Genomic DNA, 20,236 nt, shown 5'->3' with positions numbered 1-20,236 from the left:
GCAACAACGCCCCTTATTTAACAATGTGGGGGAAGGGGCTGGTGAACAAGCTTGAGCTCTGAGTGTCTTTGACTGTCCAATGTGATCACGCAACTGACCCTAAGGTATGCTGCCTAATCTAAAGTTGACAACATAAGTTGCCCTTGTGCCACATACCATTGTGTACTAATCTGTGTCTCATACCATAATAAAGTCCCTGCTGGTGAAATGCCGCCTATTAAAAAATTAAGGGTTTACCCCAGTAACCTCAAATAACCTGTGCTGCACATATAGGAAACAAACAAAGCGGAATACTGTGGGGATAAATTTAAAAACAAAAGTACTTAAATCGCAATTAAACAATACATTTTCACTTGGAATTAGATTTTAATCAATTACAAAGGTTTCTTATCTTAATTCATTACACAAAGCCTGTTATTCTGTAACATATTTATAGATCTCTGGGAAAAGAATTCTAAAAAGGCCATTCGCAAGTGAGGAAAGACTACAGAAAATGTTCTCATATATTATAGCTGTCCACAAAGGACAAAAACAGTCAATTTTTATCTTTTCTTTGTTTCTTCCTTTACATTCGTTAAAAAAATAAATATTTTATTGAATTTCAAACAAGATGCTACAGCACTGTGTACAACAAAAGTGGTTCAGAGTAAGTATATTGCTAAAAATTTCCACAGATTGAAGTAGTATTTACTGTTCCATTCCATGCAGTGCATCAGTAGGGAAACCTAAGGGGATGGAATGGGGAATCGCTCAGCTAGCAAAGTAGTAAGGCAGCCATGGCGACCTAGCAACGCAGATCTGATTCTGACTGGGCAACTCTCATCCTGCTACATTAGTTATAGCTATTACCCTCGAGGGGCTTACTGTGCTACAGTAGCAGGCACAGCCTGAACCGCCACATCGTTCGTTTTTACGGCCTCCCCCAATTGCGCTTGAGTGTTTAGGTACGCCACCAAAGGAGACCATATATCTTTGGGGCAGGTGGGCTCGTGCGCACCGGCATCAATTCTCAGTAGACATTCAGTTGCTCTTCGCAGTATGCCGCATCCTTGAGCCAATCTGCCACACACGGTGTTGCGCGCCAGCCTCATCACCACTCGTCTCTCAGTAAATAAGAGAAGATTCACAGTCAGCCTGCGCCCCTTCGACGGTATGTCCTTCACATTGCCCAAAAGCGCAATGCTTGGGGAGCACTCCAGCACATTCTCTGTAATCACCACTAGTGCCTCAAATACAGTGTCCTGGAATCCCTGCACGCCTGGCCAGTCCCATGCAAGGTGCAAGAAATTAGTGTAGTGTGTTGGGCAGCACACCGCATCAATCAGGCCTGTTCTGTGAAGCTTCTCTGGCGGGCAGTATAGGCTATGGCTATTTAAAATGTACCAGGTGCAGTCTATAGTTAGGGAAAGCACACGCGATTGAGCACAACAAAACCAACATAGGTCATCTGTGAGGGGAGGCGTCAAGTCTGCGTCCCATATCCTGCTGCTTTTGGGGATGTGCACCAGTGCAGTCACTTGCATTCCGGCATATAGCTGTGTGATCAATCTCCGAGGTAAGGGGGAAGTTAGATTTGCTTCGATAATTTGGAAGACAGGCAGGGCCTCCGGGAATGAGATGTGGGTCGCCCGAAAAGCTGCTTCTAATTGGTAACATGTGAAGGTGTCCAGAAGAATGATGGTGGGGCCCTGAAGTGCCAGTTGCAGTGGTATGAAGTTGCCATCCGATTAGATGGCCCCCATTGATGCATATTGCGTAATCAAGTGCGGGTGCCAGTATCTAGGGTAATGGAGAACGAGGGGTATTCTATGAGTGGCACCAATAGGGCAAATAGATCCTCCAGACTGAACCTCTGCCTGAGCTCCCTCCATGCCCACACTGTACATGCCACTGTATCAATCTGCACCCGTGGGCGCCTGGGTGCCAGGAAGAGTGCCATCCTTAGGGGACACCATGCAGCCAGATCGTTTTCAGGAGCTGTATCGGCCTGAAATTGTGTAGGGAATGCCAGCGGTGTGCGCACTGCACCTGAACTCTATAACAGTATAGGTCGATATCTGGGGTTCCCAATCCCCCTTGTTCGAAAAGGAGCATCAGTATTTCCCAAGCAGTCCGGGGCTGGCCACCATCCCACCCATGGGACACCAAGCACGATCAGAGCTGCCGTTGGAAGTTTAGTAAAAACCAAAGGAAATGATGGACGGAGTGTTGAACATTGCAAGCACTCACCCCCAGTCAACTGATCTGGGTTTAATCCATCACCGTTCTTTAGCCCACTCTGCCACCCCAGTTCAGACATGGCCATATGCAAATCAGTCTGACCCTGTGCCTCATGGGAACAGTCCAGCCCGAACTGCCAAGCCATGTCTTCCCTGGACCGGAAACAAGCTTCCTAGGACCGGTTTCTGGCATTTCAGCCGTCTTCAGCCAGGCTTGCTTGAATCCAGTGGCAAAGTGAGCAAGGGACTCAAGTCTGAGCATACCCTGCCAACTTATGGCGAACAAAGCAAAAACCAAAGGAAATGGTGGACGGAGTGTTGAACATTGCAAGCACTCACCCCCAGTCAACTGATCTGGGTTTAATCCATCACCGTTCTTTAGCCCACTCTGCCACCCCAGTTCAGACATGGCCATATGCAAATCAGTCTGACCTTGTCCATCAATTGTTGTTTTTGCATTTGTCACCCCGAGTGGGACGGGTATGCTCAGACGTGAGTCCCTTGCTCTCCATGCCACTGGAATCAAGCTATCCTGGCTGAAGAGGGGTGAAACCCCGAAACCGGTCCTAGGATGCTTGTTTCCAGTCCAGGGAGGACCTGGCTTGGCAGTTCGGGCTGGACTGTTCCCATGAGGCACAGGGTCAAGACTGATTTGCATATGGCTGGGTTCAAACTGGAAAGGCATGGTGAGCAAAAAAACGATGGATTTAGGCCCAGATCTCTGTACTGGGGTGAATGTATGACATTGTTCTACATTCTGTCCATCAATTGTTGTTTTTGCAGTTGGAAGTTTAGTGGCAGGGGTAGTGGCAGATTAATAAATAGGTAAAGTAATTTTGGGAGAATCACCATTTTTGCAATGGCTATCGGCCCTGTTAAAGATAGCGGAAGCCTGTGCCAGCTCACCACATGTTCACCAAGAAACATCATGAAGGCGTTTGTAATTAGCCCTCTAACGATCATCAATATCTCTATTGAGCCATATCCCGAGGCATTTTACTGGTCCATTCAACTATTCGTGCAGGTATTCAGAAGAGAATTTCATCATCGCATTTGTCACGGGGAACAGGACAGACATTGCCCAGTAAATGGTCACCCCCACATACACCCAAACCTCGTAAATTCCCTGATTAATGGGCCCAGGTTGGTCTGTGGTTCTCTGGCATATAGCATGACATTGTCAGCATACATTGACACTATGATTCTGCAACGTGATGCTCGCAGTGGTGTCGCAGCCTGGCTCTATTGCAAAAATAATTGGGGAAAGGGGGCGTCCTTGACAAGTTTCCCTGGTCACTGAAAAGGGAGGCGTGAGCAGTCAGCAAATGTGTCAAGATAATAACAAGATTTAAAGGCGTCTTAATTGCTCATTCACTTTATGAGTAAACAGAACACCTGTTTCTTCCAGCTTAAGTTTACTCGCCAGCAAGTGCTCGCCTTGCTAAAATCTCACTCGCAATTGCGAGTGGATTTTTCGAGGCCTGTTTCACCCCTTGAGGAGCTTCTAACGTCACCTGCAGCCTCTGCACACAGTCCGTGTAGAAGAGGACCAAGGATGCCCCTACGTCCCCGAGCATTGCAAGGCCTGAGCCTCCTGTGGGTTCAGTCCGACTGACCTTCCAGTCAAAGCCTGCCGACTCTTTTCGCAGAAACCGATCTCCATAGAATAACATTGGGCTCCTAATGCTATTTTGCACCCTACACCCAGCCGCTCTCGTTCCCTGCTGCTTTGGAATTTGCCCACCACTCACCTGAAATCCTGTAGATTGGCCCCGTAAGTCGCTGTACTGGAAAACTGTTTGAAGAACGTGTTCTTCCTTCCATAGGATAACATTGCAGAACACATAATTGCAATGTGTCACAACTACTGAAATATATTTTGAATTGTTTGTACAGTTGATTTATTAACTATTGAAATGTGTGTTAGGAAAAACCTTCTACCCTACAGCTTTTCATTTCACACTTCGTAGAGCGGATAAGACAGTTCACTTTACAAAATCCTGGAACTCGACAGTTAGAGAAGGAAAAATAATTGTGAACTGACTTCTGACCTCTGTCTTTGAACACAGAGCAAATGTGACAAAATAAAAACAACATTTCAAGCCATCTATATTGCTCCTTAACTTTCTGACTGAACAGAACACCGGTTCTCTGTCAACTCGCAGAACGGGCGAGTAGGTCCTAAATATAGCTCGACCTGATAAAATATGACTCGCAATATTGAGTGGGCAAAAATATTTTTCAAGGCCTGCACATGGGTGGTGGGGAGGTTGAGGGTGAAGAGATGGGAAAATAAATTCCGGGGCTGACGAAAGGTGTTGAGGCGGTCTATAGTCTTCATACTTGCTGTCAGAAACAGACCATACCGCGCTAGGGACCTATCATAAAACACAAACCTCCTAAAACAGTTCCAGAGTTCCCTGGCAGAGAAAAAAGGTTAAATTAAATGAAACGTTTGTTCTACAAAACTAAATTTCAGTGCATATCACCTGGAAAAACCAATCCCTGTATGCTTGAAAGTGTAACAGTGGCAACAAAGGACCTAAAATAAGCAATACAGAGTTTCACCATATGGGAGGAGAAACAGATTGTTACTGTAAAACTGTTGGGCCCTGTATCACATCAATTTACCTTGCTACCGGTCAAGGAGGGTCAACCCATTATATTTCATCATGGCATTGTGCGTGCTACTGTACTATGAAGGAAGTGCTACAGACTGCTATGCGATTGATATTAAATAAGCAGTCTCCTGGCTTCTGGGATGTGCTTGGTGCATGCTGGAAATATAGGGGAATCATGTGGAATATCATGTCAAAATACCTTAGAATGGTCATGGACAGCGGAGAATACAAGAATCGCCTCACAAATTCTGAGAGTATTCAACAAATGAAGTATATATTATACTATGCATGAAAAATACTGTAAAAAATTAAGACACGTAGACACATTGCTAATTATATTGTTGCATACATCGGCATCAATTATTTTATAATTCAAAAATGTGTTGTGAATATGTTGCGTGACCAACTACACTAAAGTAGTTTTTTTATTCTCCCTCCTTAGGGCAAGGGTTGTCAAATGTATTGTCATGTGTTCATGACCTTGAGCAATCCTTTATGAACTGTAGTAAGTACATGTCAGATAAATGATTTATTGCAACACTTAAGGTAATTAAAACACAAGACCTAGAATTCAGTATCAGTCAGCTGAAAATGTAATGAGCCACATATAAACACAAGATTGGCCATGTATTATTTTTAGGAAAAGCAACAAAAGGAAAGGCTACCTGGCTTATTGTTTATATCAAGGACCACATTTCATGTAGATCATTCAAACCAGTATTAGCTATACAAACTTTTTCAATCATTCTTGCCTCTATTTTGGACACGGCAGACAACATAGCACCTCTTTGGAGGTCAGGTTGCAATACATAGATGACTGACCAATTGAGTTCATCAGTAGAGTGATTCATACTCATATAATGTTCAACCAATGGGGCACCTTGTACTTGACACCTGATTCAAGATCTATGCTAAAGAATGCATATCTTCACAGGTTGCATGTTTGGCCTATTAACACCATGTCACATGGGCATTTCACATAGTAAATAAAGTTCTTTGTATTACAGTCGGAGAATCTGATTTGTTTTATACACAATTCCATTCAGTGTTACAGATTTGGTGTCATAAGTGAATTTACAGGCGGAGCATTTCAGACACCTGAAGTGCTTAAATATCAGAGAAAGCCCCAACACTTGAGGAAGATCTTACATTTTTTTCAGTGGTCCTGGTAGCTCTTACAAGATGTTGCAGCAGATTATTAACTTTTTTGAAAGAGAACAGAGATTTTGCAATGTCAAAGCCTGATTAGATCTTCCAGCGTTTTTTAATTATACACATCGCTTTTGTGGCAAAGTGTGGATTGAGCCTGTCTGTATCCGAGGAGATTCTGTTCTTCAGGAGCAGCTCACTGCCCCATGGCCATCAGCCTGGGCCTTCAGGATTGGCCCTCTAGTTCCCAAGCAAGCCTTACCCCCCCCCCCCACCTGCAGTATCCCTTAAGGTGTGTGCAGAGTACCCCAAGACTGCCACCTCCATCTTGTAGCCCTAGCCTCTCTGTGCCCTACAGAGCCCAGAGAACAAATGACAGAGAAGGTGGTAAGAACACAGACTTGTGCTGTGTTTTTGAATCTTTAAAACTGCTGTTTATCTATCCTTAACTGTTTGATTTAATCTCTTGTCCTGTGTGCAATTGGTACTGTTAAAAACTGCGTTTTGTTGTCTTGTTTGAATTGAACTCTTGGATTATGTGAATTTGCTGCTGTTTAAACTGCAATTTTTCTACCCGTTGTTGTTTGAAAATCGGCCCTAGTTTCCCCTGTACTGTGCTTAGGCATGCAGGGACAACCCGCCTACCTAATGTCAGGTCTTTTAAAAGATAAAAAGGCTTAAGCTCCACCCTCAAAAGCTAAGCAGAGTGTGTTTTTGAGACTGCAAAATCTGCTTTAAGACTGTGTTTGGAAAGTGTATCTATCCCTTTTGTCGCTAGAAAAAGGGATTTGTTGAAGTGCGCAAAAAGCAGTATTTAAGTGGCATAGGTTCGGACCTACGTTCAGGGTGAACCAGAACCAGCAAAGTGTGGATTGAGCCTGTATGTATCCAAGGAGATTCTGATGTTCAGGAGCAGCTCACTGGCTCTGGCCATCCGCCTGTGCTTGAGGTCACACACTCTTTATTTAAGTTTGCTTTTGGATGTTACATCTGTGCTCTGATTGGTTCATGTGTCTGGTGTTTCTATTTTGCTTATGGTTAGGTTTTTAATTGGCTGATAGGTCTGGTGCTCTGATTGGTCCCTGGGGCTAGGGTTTCTATTAGACTTGGGGCTTGGATCCTGATTGGCTGCTAGAACGAGGGATGTGCTTCATTGCAAGGGCTTGAGCTCCGATTTATCCTAGGGCTTAGGGCTAGTGTTGTGATTGGTTAGGGCTAGGATTCCTGTTGGCTAAAGTTGTCACTTGACCAATAGGACTATTTAAGCCTTAGGCTCAGGGCGCCTCAGCTAAGGGTGGAGAGGACAAGGGCAGTTGCCTGTTTGGGCCTATACGAGACAGGTTGGGCCTAGGGCCAGAGATGCTCCCCTTTTTTCATTCTCCAGCAAGCACCTTAACCCATTCACATCTACAAACATATTAACACTCACAGCAAATGCATTCCGCTCATTTACTACAAAAATACACTATCCATAATTCACCATTCGCAACAACCACCAAAAACACCACAAACCACACGTATTCCCCCTTCTACCCCCAACTACCACACAATGGCACCTCTACTCACACAAGAAACACCACTCAATCCTATACCACTAGCAAATCCATACATCGCTAACACAAATCCACACTGTACATAACTATGTCTCATCCAGACACACACTCACTGCTCATAAAAAGCACCAGCTCTACCCCCACTTAACTCCTAACAGACCCCTTTCTGTCGCCACCAAACCTATCCTCAGCCTTCCATCATTTCAACCACCAACACCTTCATCTTTTTACCCAAAAAACCCAATCCTTACATTCCACTCTACTGCACACATTACATCTTCCAGTGATCAAATCTAGCACACTCTTTAACTCTTGTCTATCCTCTCTCACACACCACATACTCTTTTCTAAAATACAACACTACCCCCCTTTACCTTTCAACTTACACTCACCAACAATACTTTACATGGAAATACTTCTCAGAAAACAACTACATTATCATCTCCTCTCACTCTTCCTCAAAATCAAAACATAACACACACCGGCACATCACAATTTCACAAACACACTACCTCATAATAATTTCTGTCACAAATTAGAAACATACACCCATTCCCCCCACGACTACATAAATAATAGACACCCTCTACTGCAGAACCTTCTCTGTTCCAGCACACCTAACATCTACAGCAGCCGCCTCTCATCTATTGAACAATTTAGAACCTTACAACATGATGCACCACCCCCCAACTCATACACCCCCAACTCATACACCTTCCACCCTAAACAGATGCAAACAAAATAAACAGCATGCCACTTTTCACAACTTCGCATCTCCATGTCTACTGTACAACAAGGCTACTCTACGAAAACAACACAGCTCACGAACTCTCTCTCAACCACCTACACATACAGACCCATCAAAATGCCTTCTTAGCCTGCTGGGCGAGGAATACGATACAGAAAAGCTACACTATTGCTATTCTCATACAGCTAATGCCAGCGCCAAGAACACACCTGCTACAAGTCCACAAAATACTGTCTGTCTTCTACACAAAAAGTCACACCCTCACCAAAACACATTCTCTAAACTGCATATTAATAAATGCTCGATGACTCTCTAAAAACAAGCATCACATCTATGAACTTCTCACTGACACACAAGCGGACTTACTCTTCAGAACTGAATCATGGTTGGGAGATGACATGGCTCCAATGTTGCATGAAGCCGTTCCTCTACACTGTGAAACTATCAACCAAAATTGTATAGGCAAAAGAGGAGGTGGCCTAACTTTTGTATTGAAGCAAACATTTATTATCACTAAAGCTGACAACCTCTCAATACAAGGTTGTGAGGCTCTCTTCACCATATGCAACCCTACACCATCTTCCTCCTGTAACTTCCTACTCCTTTACAGACCTCCACCTAGCAATGCGCGACACATCCTAGATGTCATTTTTGTCATTTTTGCAAATACAGAACTAGTTACCTTTCAAAGGATTAATCAAGTCACATGGTCAGACCACCATTTGCCTGCTTTTCGACATAAAACAACTCAAAATATCACACCTAAAACCACCTTACAGGTATCCACTTATCGACCGTGGAACAAACTCAGTTTTGAACACTTAGAAGCACAACTAACATCCAATACTGATCTAGGCACAATACATTCTGTTCAAAAACGATTTTACTGGCTACAGGGAGCTTTTGATATCTTAATATCACTAAGGACAACACAACTGGATAAAAGAAAATAGGCACCTTGGAGAAATACAGAGCAAAAATTGGTAAAACAGCAAATTAAAAAGCTGCAACACACCTGGCTCAAAACAAACTCAGTCAAGACATACTTCGCCTACAGAAACTTAGATGATACGTCAGCAATCAAAAAAGCAAAAAAAAAATACTATTCAGACAGAATTCAAAATGCTAAATGTGCAAATAAAGAATTTAATAAAATTCTTACAGAATTTCATAAACCAAATTGCCTAGAAGAAACTCATCCCATTACTCAAGAATTCACGGACAAATTGCCGAATCATTAAACAACCAAAGCAGACATGTTGGGCTCATGTTTAAAACCAAGGAAAAGCATCTGCATTGTTTCATTTCCATAAAGCCCCTCCAAGCGTAGGCTAACCCAGCCTCTGTGTTCCTTCCAACAAATATCACGCAATGAATTTATTGATCTGGTCAAAGCAAGCAGGCCTGCCGGCAGCTCCTCTGTCTCATGTCAACCACAAACCTTCAAGAAAATTCTTCTAATTACCTCTGCTGCCTCACCAGTAAGAAGAATCATCAACAATTCCTTAACTACGGGAATATTTCCAGAAGAGCTAAAAAGTAACTTGTATGTCCATTACTCAAGAAAACATACCTGGACCCTCTTAACCCCAGAAACTACAGCCCAATTACAAATGGACCTTTCCTGGGTAAACTGATAGAAAGAGCAGCATTCGCCCAGATGTCACTATTCATTGAAGATAATTTCATACTTTCAGACTTCCAAACAGTATTCCGACAGTAAGAGAATAGATTATATAAATTTACATTTTCAGCTGACTGATACTGAATTCTAGGTCTTGTGTTTTAATTAACTTAAGTGTTGCAATAAATCATTTATCTGACATGTAGAATAGAATCTACCCTCATTGCTTTCTGAGATGACCTTAGGAACACAGTTGACTGAATAGGGTTGCTGCACTACTTCTCTTGGACCTCTCAGCTGCCTTTGACACACTTGACCATGACACGTTAATACAAAGACTCAATTTCAATTTATTTTATTTTGTTTGATTAATAAAAATCTTGTGTTTCTTTAAAAATAATACATGGCCAATCTTGTGTTTATATGTGGCTCATTACATTTTCAGCTGACTGATACTGAATTCTAGGTCTTGTGTTTTGATTAACTTAAGTGTTGCAATAAATCATTTATCTGACATGTAGAATAGAATCTACCCTCATTGCTTTCTGAGATGAACTTAGGAACACAGTTGACTGAATAGGGTTGCTGCACTACTTCTCTTGATCCTCTCAGCTGCCTGTGACACACTTGACCATGACACGTTAATACAAAGACTCAATTTCAATTTATTTTATTTTGTTTGATTAATAAAAATCTTACAAAAGTCATTAAAAATGTAATCAAATTTAAAAGTTGTAAAACGATTAATCGTAAATGGTTTTTTATCAAAAAGTAAAATATATAAAACACATTTTAGCACAATCCATTAGCACTTTAAATGATATTCCTCCATTTTTTTTCCAACAACACAAAAAAAAACTTTACAAATGCAGAATTCATTAATAAATCTTCAGAATTTAGACATGCTATCAGAGCTTGTCTAAATGTCCTAACTCCGCGATTATTAAAAAGTCTCTTAAGAGTGGTTTTCCTTTCTTTTTCTAATTCTTGACAAAGACACAGTAAATGTAGAATATTCTCTTGTCCGAATTTACATAGCCTGCATAAAGTATTTGCTTCTGTTTTCTTACATGGGGGGTAAGTGACATACCGGCAGACAACCAATTCGGGCTTTGATAAAGATATGTTTGTTTTTCTGCGACCATGATGTTTCAAGATATTCTCCGACCTTCTTTTTCGTAAATCCATTTAAAATTGGCCATGCATGCTTTCTTTTAACAAGTATATCTTTATCTTTTACCAGGGAAAGATGATTAGTAAGTTTATTGATTGTTTTTTTTTTTAAGATTTCCTTGGTGATTGTACTGTCCCAATTCGGTGTTACGCCAAATTCTTCTATTGCTGTATTTAGATAGGAACAAACTTGTAGTTTCCTATTATCTTTTACTTCTTGCCATAACAGCTGAGACATTTGGTTTTCTTGATAATTTTTTATTCTATTCCACACTTTTAGCGCTTGACCCTTCCTTGCATATTTCTGGTTATTTAACCCAAATTCCAGCCTTACTTGTGCTTGTGAGGCGTTGTTCGGCAGGGAGAATAACATTTTATATGTTTTTTCAACCTCATTATTAATGATCTCCGCATCTTTCCCATTTATTGCCTTGCTACCGTATGTCAAAGTAGGTAATAGTTTTACCGCAATTACCTTTAGAAAGGGACGATAAGACAAGTTACTTATAGCATTCTGTATGGTCCTAAATGCTCCAACCAATGAGTTTGCTTTTTTTGTGATATCCTTTTTTTGCGGAAGGAAATTCCCATACACCAAGATATTTGTAGGATACAACTTGTTCTTGTTCAATATCATCCAGCAACCATTTGTATTTATGTTTAAGTTGTGTATTTTTTGTGATAACCATTATTTTGGTCTTTGCTTCATTTGTTACCATGTCATTTTCATTTGCATATGTTGGGATACGATCGATTAACCGTTGCAGCCCAACTTTAGTTTGACTTAAAAGTATAACATTGTCCGCATACAACAAGTTGGATATTTGTTTGTCTGCTAACCTTGGTGGATGTGCATTAATTTCATTCAGAGCCGTAGAGAGATCTGCTAGGAATAAATTAAAAAGCAGGAGGGCCAGGACGCACCCTTGTTTTAATCCGCTAGTCGTAGGTATTTCTTTTGTTAGCGTCCGACCGTCACCAATCCTCACCCTGATCCAAGTATCAGTGTGCAAAAGTTCAATCATTTTCAATAATAAGTCTGGAATTCCTTGCTTTTTAAGCTAAAATGCTGTCACTGGGGTTTTGGGTTTAGGTAACGGCGCCACAGGGAAACTTCACATACGTTATCTATTTTACTTGCTAAGTAGTATGACGGTGCTATAAGGTGGGAAGTACCGCCTGCCTCCCAGAAATAAGAGCCTTAGCTCTAAACAGTTGTGCAATCAGTCCTTAGCACACGCCCTCTTGTCAAAAATAAAATTATTTCGTGTTTTCACATTTACAGTACATTTCAGTTGGCAGAAGAAATAAGTTAGTCTCCTCTTATGGGTGGTTCTTTATTCATTAGGTGTCTTCAGTATGGTACACAACAGCCAGCCAACACGTGTTTCGTCGCAACAAGGGAATGTAGTCCCGCGACTTTTTCAAGGCTGTATTACAAAAGAAATTAAGAACCTATATAGTACATAACTTGAAAACATGTACTCAATGGTAATGTCAAAGCAACATGGTGGTGAAACTCAAGAACCGACTAAATGCGGGTGAGCTATGTAGTCCATTGCAATAACAATAAGTGTGAGTAAGCACAAACCATCATGCTTCAAGAAATCATAATATAACCATAAAGTTTCTATGATTCTAATAATAGTGGAGAGAGCTGGAAAATCGTGCTGAAGTGGGGAAATACGCCGAAAATCAAAGCTAATCCTATTTGTGAATGGCAAACCCACGTGAACATAGTCGTGGTGTGATGTGGCGGGTTCGATTCACTATATTTAAGACTATACGGTGTGCGTCTCCATATGTGCTCATGTGAAGAACGTTTTTGTGCCATATATCGGTGAAGAAGAACGTGAACGTAAGTCTGAAAGTCATCCGGTCATAGCTACCTATTCTTGGCTTGGTAAAGTATTTCTGGAAAGAATGAACATATCTATATTTAGTTCTCGTGAAATAGACTCTGAAAAACCAAAACCGATTATTCATATGGGCAGTAATTGTTAAAATAAAAACACCTACTTATTAGGTGGTGATAATTCCAAACCACCTATGGTTTCTGCAGTAATGGCATCACTTTTCCTCATGAGTTAGTTTTCTTTGATCAGGTTCAATAATGTTTCAGTACTGTGAAAAATAGGTTAAATGAGTTAATTTACCTACATCTCAGACTATACACTATTTATGCTGACGCTGTGGTACGGGGTGATGTGTTAATAGGGCCAAATGCTGAGCGTGGTTTAAAAAAAAACAAAAAAACTCTGTAGCAGGATAAGTCAGATGTTATTGAAATCCGACGTGCAGCTATGATGAAATTTGACATCTGTCATGTTTCGAGTAAATATAACTATAATATAATGACGCACGTTTATAAGTGCAGGCTCATATTAAATAGGAAGCGTCCCTGACTATAGGTCTGTTATCAATATACACCATTATCTGCTCATCATCCTGTTTCAATAATGGTGTGATTTGTAAAAAATATATAATCGAGTGTAACCACATGTAAAACATGTAGATGCGGAAAGCAACCATGACGAAATCTCTATCTGTCACCAATCTGAACTGATCCTGTGTATATGCCAAATAGCGTAAACCACCAGTTTGTGTTAAACGGCCCTGTTATTTCAGCGTGTCACGACTCATTAACAGAAAAGAAAACCTAAATCCAAAATAATGGAAAATGTTTCTCAACTATCCTCTCCGTTATCTGGGTAAACAGTCCTAATATACTACGACTCGTAACGTGCTCGAGCAGCGCTTACCTTATATGACTGAAAGTGGAGCCGAAGTGATGCCCGTCTCTGGTTTCCCGGTTTGAAGTGTTTGCATGCGAGTGGCTTTCCTTGTGATTATATTTCCGGTTTGGAGACGTGAAGCGTAATCACGTGACTAGTTCTATCACGTGCCTCTTCCCATGCCGTGAATAGAAAAAGGACTAAGGCGAATTTGCAAATACGGCGGCCGTTTTGAAGCTAATTCATTGTATCATAGTATTAGTGGTAATATCTATTATATAGGTCTCTCCAACTATTAGAAACAGTACAAGGATTTTAAAGTAATATCGTGAAACGAAAATTAGACAGTGTGAACTGAAGACATGTTGTAAAACATCAATCCCATAAATTTCCATACAGTTTTTAGACATAATGTGTTAAACAACTGTGAATTAACAGAAAGGTTGCAAATTGGAAAAACATTCATTTCTCCTGTAATATTGACATAAGAATATAAATAGATCTGTCATCTGTATCACATTAGCTTTAGAATTTCTTATTGAACAAACACATGTGTAGTAGTATTGTCGGTAGAGTAAACCCATAGCCCATTGTGTGATAGATCTTGACAATACGGAACTCTTGAATAAGTCTGTGGTTGCGGTAACTTGAATTCAGATACTAGGGGTCTCACCTTCCTAGAAAGTAGTGTAGTTCATGGTCAATGTTAAGACCATGTTCCACACTACGCATTTTTAAAATCCATTGTGCCTCTCTTTGTCTCAGTGTAAGTTCTCTGTTCCCTCCTCTGGGACTGCTTGGGACATGTTCTATTCCATAGAATTTAAATGTGCGGTTAACTGTTTGAGCAGGGCAAATAGACATGTGCGCCGCTAGTGGGTATCTCATGTCTCCCTGTTTAATTGCCCTGGTGTGTTCCCCTATGCGGTCCCGCAAGGGTCTGATTGTGCTACCAATGTAGTATTTTTCACATTTGCATTGTATTATATATACTACAAATTTAGTTAGGCAATTGATGTTGGAGTTTATTTTGTATTTCCTTTCTCCTGGTCCCAAGAATTCAGTCTTACGATCATCAGCCCATTTGCACGAGCTACAATGACCGCATGTGTAGAAGCCATATGAATATTGGCTAAACCAATTGGTTGTGGTGATTGTTTTTGGGTAGCTTGGACTCAGTAGGTTCCTCAATGAGACCCCCCTCCTGTATGTTATGTTGGGTCTGTCTGTAATAAACTCCCTGAGAGTATTGTCTGCCTTTAGTAAGTGCCAATGTCTATTAAGGCTCCTTTTTAAAACTACCGACCAATTGTTGTAACCGGTAATCAGTCTGATTTTTTGATCGTTATCTTTCTGTCTGGGTTTGTCCCTCAGTGTTTCAAGTTGGGTTATTTTTTCTATTCTTTCTTCTGCTTTCTTCAATAAAGATTTACTGTAACCCCTCCTTTTGAATCTGGTTAGTATTCCTTTTTTCTGAGTCTGAAATTCATCATCCCTACTGCAATTACGTCTGGTTCTAGTCAGTTCTCCAAATTGGATAGAGCGTATTTGGTGAAAGGGATGTGCACTACTTGCATGTAAAAGGGAATTGCAAGCTGTTGCCTTACGGTACAGTCTACTTTCAATTTTACTGTTGTGTATATACAGTTCCACATCTAGAAATGATATGTGCGTTTTGCTGTTTTCCATGGTGAATTTTATGTTGCATTCGTTGTTGTTAAGAAATTCAAAAAAACTTAAGAGTTTAGAACTCCTCGAACCAACCCATGTTGTTGCCTGCTGTGAGTGTGGGTGTCCATTTTGATTTTTCTTTTAACTTGCTAGTGATACTGTAATCCGGCTCTGTACACCAGTATAAAAAGAGACATTGGCATAAGGGCAGTCAAAAGGATGTTGAATAGAAGGGCTGCCAGCTCTTGGAACCATACAGAAATGCTAATTGAAATGATAGAACTAATATTGGACAACAATGTGTTTCTTTTCAAACAACAATGGTTTAGACAAACACAGGGAGTAGCAATGGGCTCCAGATTTTCTCCCTCGTATGCCAACCTGTTTATGGGTTGGTTCGAGGAGACGAGAATCTGGGGCTCATTGGGTGCCAAATATAACGACTCTATTCTATTTTGGGGTCGTTACATAGACGACTGTATTATGATCTGGACAGGAACGAATTCTAAACTCTTAAGTTTTTTTGAATTTCTTAACAACAACGAATGCAACATAAAATTCACCATGGAAAACAGCAAAACGCACATATCATTTCTAGATGTGGAACTGTATATACACAACAGTAAAATTGAAAGTAGACTGTACCGTAAGGCAACAGCTTGCAATTCCCTTTTACATGCAAGTAGTGCACATCCCTTTCACCAAATACGCTCTATCCCATTTGGAGAACTGACTAGAACCAGACGTAATTGCAGTAGGGATGATGAATTTCAGACTCAGAAAAAAGGAATACTAACCAGATTCAAAAGGAGGGGTTACAGTAAATCTTTATTGAAGAAAGCAGAAGAAAGAATAGAAAAAATAACCCAACTTGAAACACTGAGGGACAAACCCAGACAGAAAGATAACGATCAAAAAATCAGACTGATTACCGGTTACAACAATTGGTCGGTAGTTTTAAAAAGGAGCCTTAATAGACATTGGCACTTACTAAAGGCAGACAATACTCTCAGGGAGTTTATTACAGACAGACCCAACATAACATACAGGAGGGGGGTCTCATTGAGGAACCTACTGAGTCCAAGCTACCCAAAAACAATCACCACAACCAATTGGTTTAGCCAATATTCATATGGCTTCTACACATGCGGTCATTGTAGCTCGTGCAAATGGGCTGATGATCGTAAGACTGAATTCTTGGGACCAGGAGAAAGGAAATACAAAATAAACTCCAACATCAATTGCCTAACTAAATTTGTAGTATATATAATACAATGCAAATGTGAAAAATACTACATTGGTAGCACAATCAGACCCTTGCGGGACCGCATAGGGGAACACACCAGGGCAATTAAACAGGGAGACATGAGATACCCACTAGCGGCGCACATGTCTATTTGCCCTGCTCAAACAGTTAACCGCACATTTAAATTCTATGGAATAGAACATGTCCCAAGCAGTCCCAGAGGAGGGAACAGAGAACTTACACTGAGACAAAGAGAGGCACAATGGATTTTAAAAATGCGTAGTGTGGAACATGGTCTTAACATTGACCATGAACTACACTACTTTCTAGGAAGGTGAGACCCCTAGTATCTGAATTCAAGTTACCGCAACCACAGACTTATTCAAGAGTTCCGTATTGTCAAGATCTATCACACAATGGGCTATGGGTTTACTCTACCGACAATACTACTACACATGTGTTTGTTCAATAAGAAATTCTAAAGCTAATGTGATACAGATGACAGATCTATTTATATTCTTATGTCAATATTACAGGAGAAATTAATGTTTTTCCAATTTGCAACCTTTCTGTTAATTCACAGTTGTTTAACACATTATGTCTAAAAACTGTATGGACATTTATGGGATTGATGTTTTACAACATGTCTTCAGTTCACACTGTCTAATTTTCGTTTCACGATATTACTTTAAAATCCTTGTACTGTTTCTAATAGTTGGAGAGACCTATATAATAGATATTACCACTAATACTATGATACAATGAATTAGCTTTAAAATGGCCGCCGTATTTGCAAATTCGCCTTAGTCCTTTTTCTATTCACGGCATGGGAAGAGGCACGTGATAGAACTAGTCACGTGATTACGCTTCACGTCTCCAAACCGGAAATATAATCACAAGGAAAGCCACTCGCATGCAAACACTTCAAACCGGGAAACCAGAGACGGGCATCACTTCGGCTCCACTTTCAGTCATATAAGGTAAGCGCTGCTCGAGCACGTTACGAGTCGTAGTATATTAGGACTGTTTACCCAGATAACGGAGAGGATAGTTGAGAAACATTTTCCATTATTTTGGATTTAGGTTTTCTGTTAATGAGTCGTGACACGCTGAAATAACAGGGCCGTTTAACACAAACTGGTGGTTTACGCTATTTGGCATATACACAGGATCAGTTCAGATTGGTGACAGATAGAGATTTCGTCATGGTTGCTTTCCGCATCTACATGTTTTACATGTGGTTACACTCGATTATATATTTTTTACAAATCACACCATTATTGAAACAGGATGATGAGCAGATAATGGTGTATATTGATAACAGACCTATAGTCAGGGACGCTTCCTATTTAATATGAGCCTGCACTTATAAACGCGCGTCATTATATTATAGTTATATTTACTCGAAACATGACAGATGTCAAATTTCATCATAGCTGCACGTCGGATTTCAATAACATCTGACTTATCCTGCTACAGAGTTTTTTTTTTTTTTTTAAACCACGCTCAGCATTTGGCCCTATTAACACATCACCCCGTACCACAGCGTCAGCATAAATAGTGTATAGTCTGAGATGTAGGTAAATTAACTCATTTAACCTATTTTTCACAGTACTGAAACATTATTGAACCTGATCAAAGAAAACTAACTCATGAGGAAAAGTGATGCCATTACTGCAGAAACCATAGGTGGTTTGGAATTATCACCACCTAATAAGTAGGTGTTTTTATTTTAACAATTACTGCCCATATGAATAATCGGTTTTGGTTTTTCAGAGTCTATTTCACGAGAACTAAATATAGATATGTTCATTCTTTCCAGAAATACTTTACCAAGCCAAGAATAGGTAGCTATGACCGGATGACTTTCAGACTTACGTTCACGTTCTTCTTCACCGATATATGGCACAAAAACGTTCTTCACATGAGCACATATGGAGACGCACACCGTATAGTCTTAAATATAGTGAATCGAACCCGCCACATCACACCACGACTATGTTCACGTGGGTTTGCCATTCACAAATAGGATTAGCTTTGATTTTCGGCGTATTTCCCCACTTCAGCACGATTTTCCAGCTCTCTCCACTATTATTAGAATCATAGAAACTTTATGGTTATATTATGATTTCTTGAAGCATGATGGTTTGTGCTTACTCACACTTATTGTTATTGCAATGGACTACATAGCTCACCCGCATTTAGTCCGTTCTTGAGTTTCACCACCATGTTGCTTTGACATTACCATTGAGTACATGTTTTCAAGTTATGTACTATATAGGTTCTTAATTTCTTTTGTAATACAGCCTTGAAAAAGTCGCGGGACTACATTCCCTTGTTGCGACGAAACACGTGTTGGCTGGCTGTTGTGTATCATACTGAAGACACCTAATGAATAAAGAACCACCCATAAGAGGAGACTAACTTATTTCTTCTGCCAACTGAAATGTACTGTAAATGTGAAAACACGAAATAATTTTATTTTTGACAAGAGGGCGTGTGCTAAGGACTGATTCCTTGCTTTTTAAGTTTTTTCCACAATCGTCTATTCACTCAGTCAAAAGCTGATTTAAAATCAACGAAACAAAAGTACAAGGGCTGTTTTGCTAAAATTGCCTTATCCATTAATACCGACAGTATTAATGTTAGTGGAGGTTCCAAGTCCCTTGATAAATCCTGTTTGATTCGGGGGCAGTACCTGCTTGTCCTTTACCCAATATGTTAGTTCTGTTAATAAAATCCCGGCAAACAGTTTTGCATCAGTATCTTGAAGGGTAATTAAACGATATTTCTCCGGCAATTGCCAGTTTCCTTTTTTAATAATAGGAGATATTAGTGACCCTCTCCAAGATTTCGGAATCGACCCACTCTGTACAACTTCATTAAAAACCTCAGTTAGATGTGTGGACCAAAAGTCTGGATCTTCGATGTAGAATGCAAACGGGATACCATTGGGGCCTGGTGCCCCATCTTTTTGTTTCTTTATTAGCTTAGTAACTTGTGATTTAGTTATATAGATTTCATATTCATTCTAAATCTGATTTAACCATATTTTTCTGTTTGTTTCTCTAAGTATTAGCTGTGATCTCCGGGTTTAAGGGTTTTATAAGAAATGCAAACCATTCATCTTCGGTTAGGGCGGATGCTACCACAGATTTATTTGGTCTAGCTAGGCCATTAATCATTCTCCAAAACTCCCTTGAGTTCGCTTGATTACTAGCATGAAAGATTATTGACCACAAATCGTGCCTAGATTTGTTTTTTTCATTCCAAATTAGTTTCCTCAAATTATAATTAGTATTTTTTAATTTTACCTGTATATCTTCATTATTTGGAAACTTGGTTAGTTGTTTCCTAAGTCTGTTACGGGTAAGTCTTGTTTTTCTAACCGTATATGGGAGGTTGATGTTAGTTTCCCTTGTTTCAGTTTGGATCACTTGTTTTTTATGTAAGCGAGAAGTAGTTTCATTAGATTTCACTATTTTCTGTGTGAAGTT

The 20,236-nt window shown here is 40.3% G+C and overlaps 1 protein-coding gene across 2 annotated transcripts in view; it reads left to right on the top strand.

Annotated features, from left to right (window-relative positions):
• INO80E (INO80 complex subunit E) overlaps positions 1 to 20,236 on the top strand; it is a 173,636-nt gene that overhangs the window by 39,794 nt on the left and 113,606 nt on the right. The window lies entirely within an intron of this gene.

The sequence above is a fragment of the Triturus cristatus genome, chromosome 7, assembly GCF_964204655.1.
Source record: "Triturus cristatus chromosome 7, aTriCri1.1, whole genome shotgun sequence".
In the NCBI taxonomy this organism is placed as follows: Eukaryota; Metazoa; Chordata; class Amphibia; order Caudata; family Salamandridae; genus Triturus; species Triturus cristatus.
Note: the sequence above shows the minus strand (reverse complement) of the source record. Positions and strands in the feature narration are given on the sequence as shown.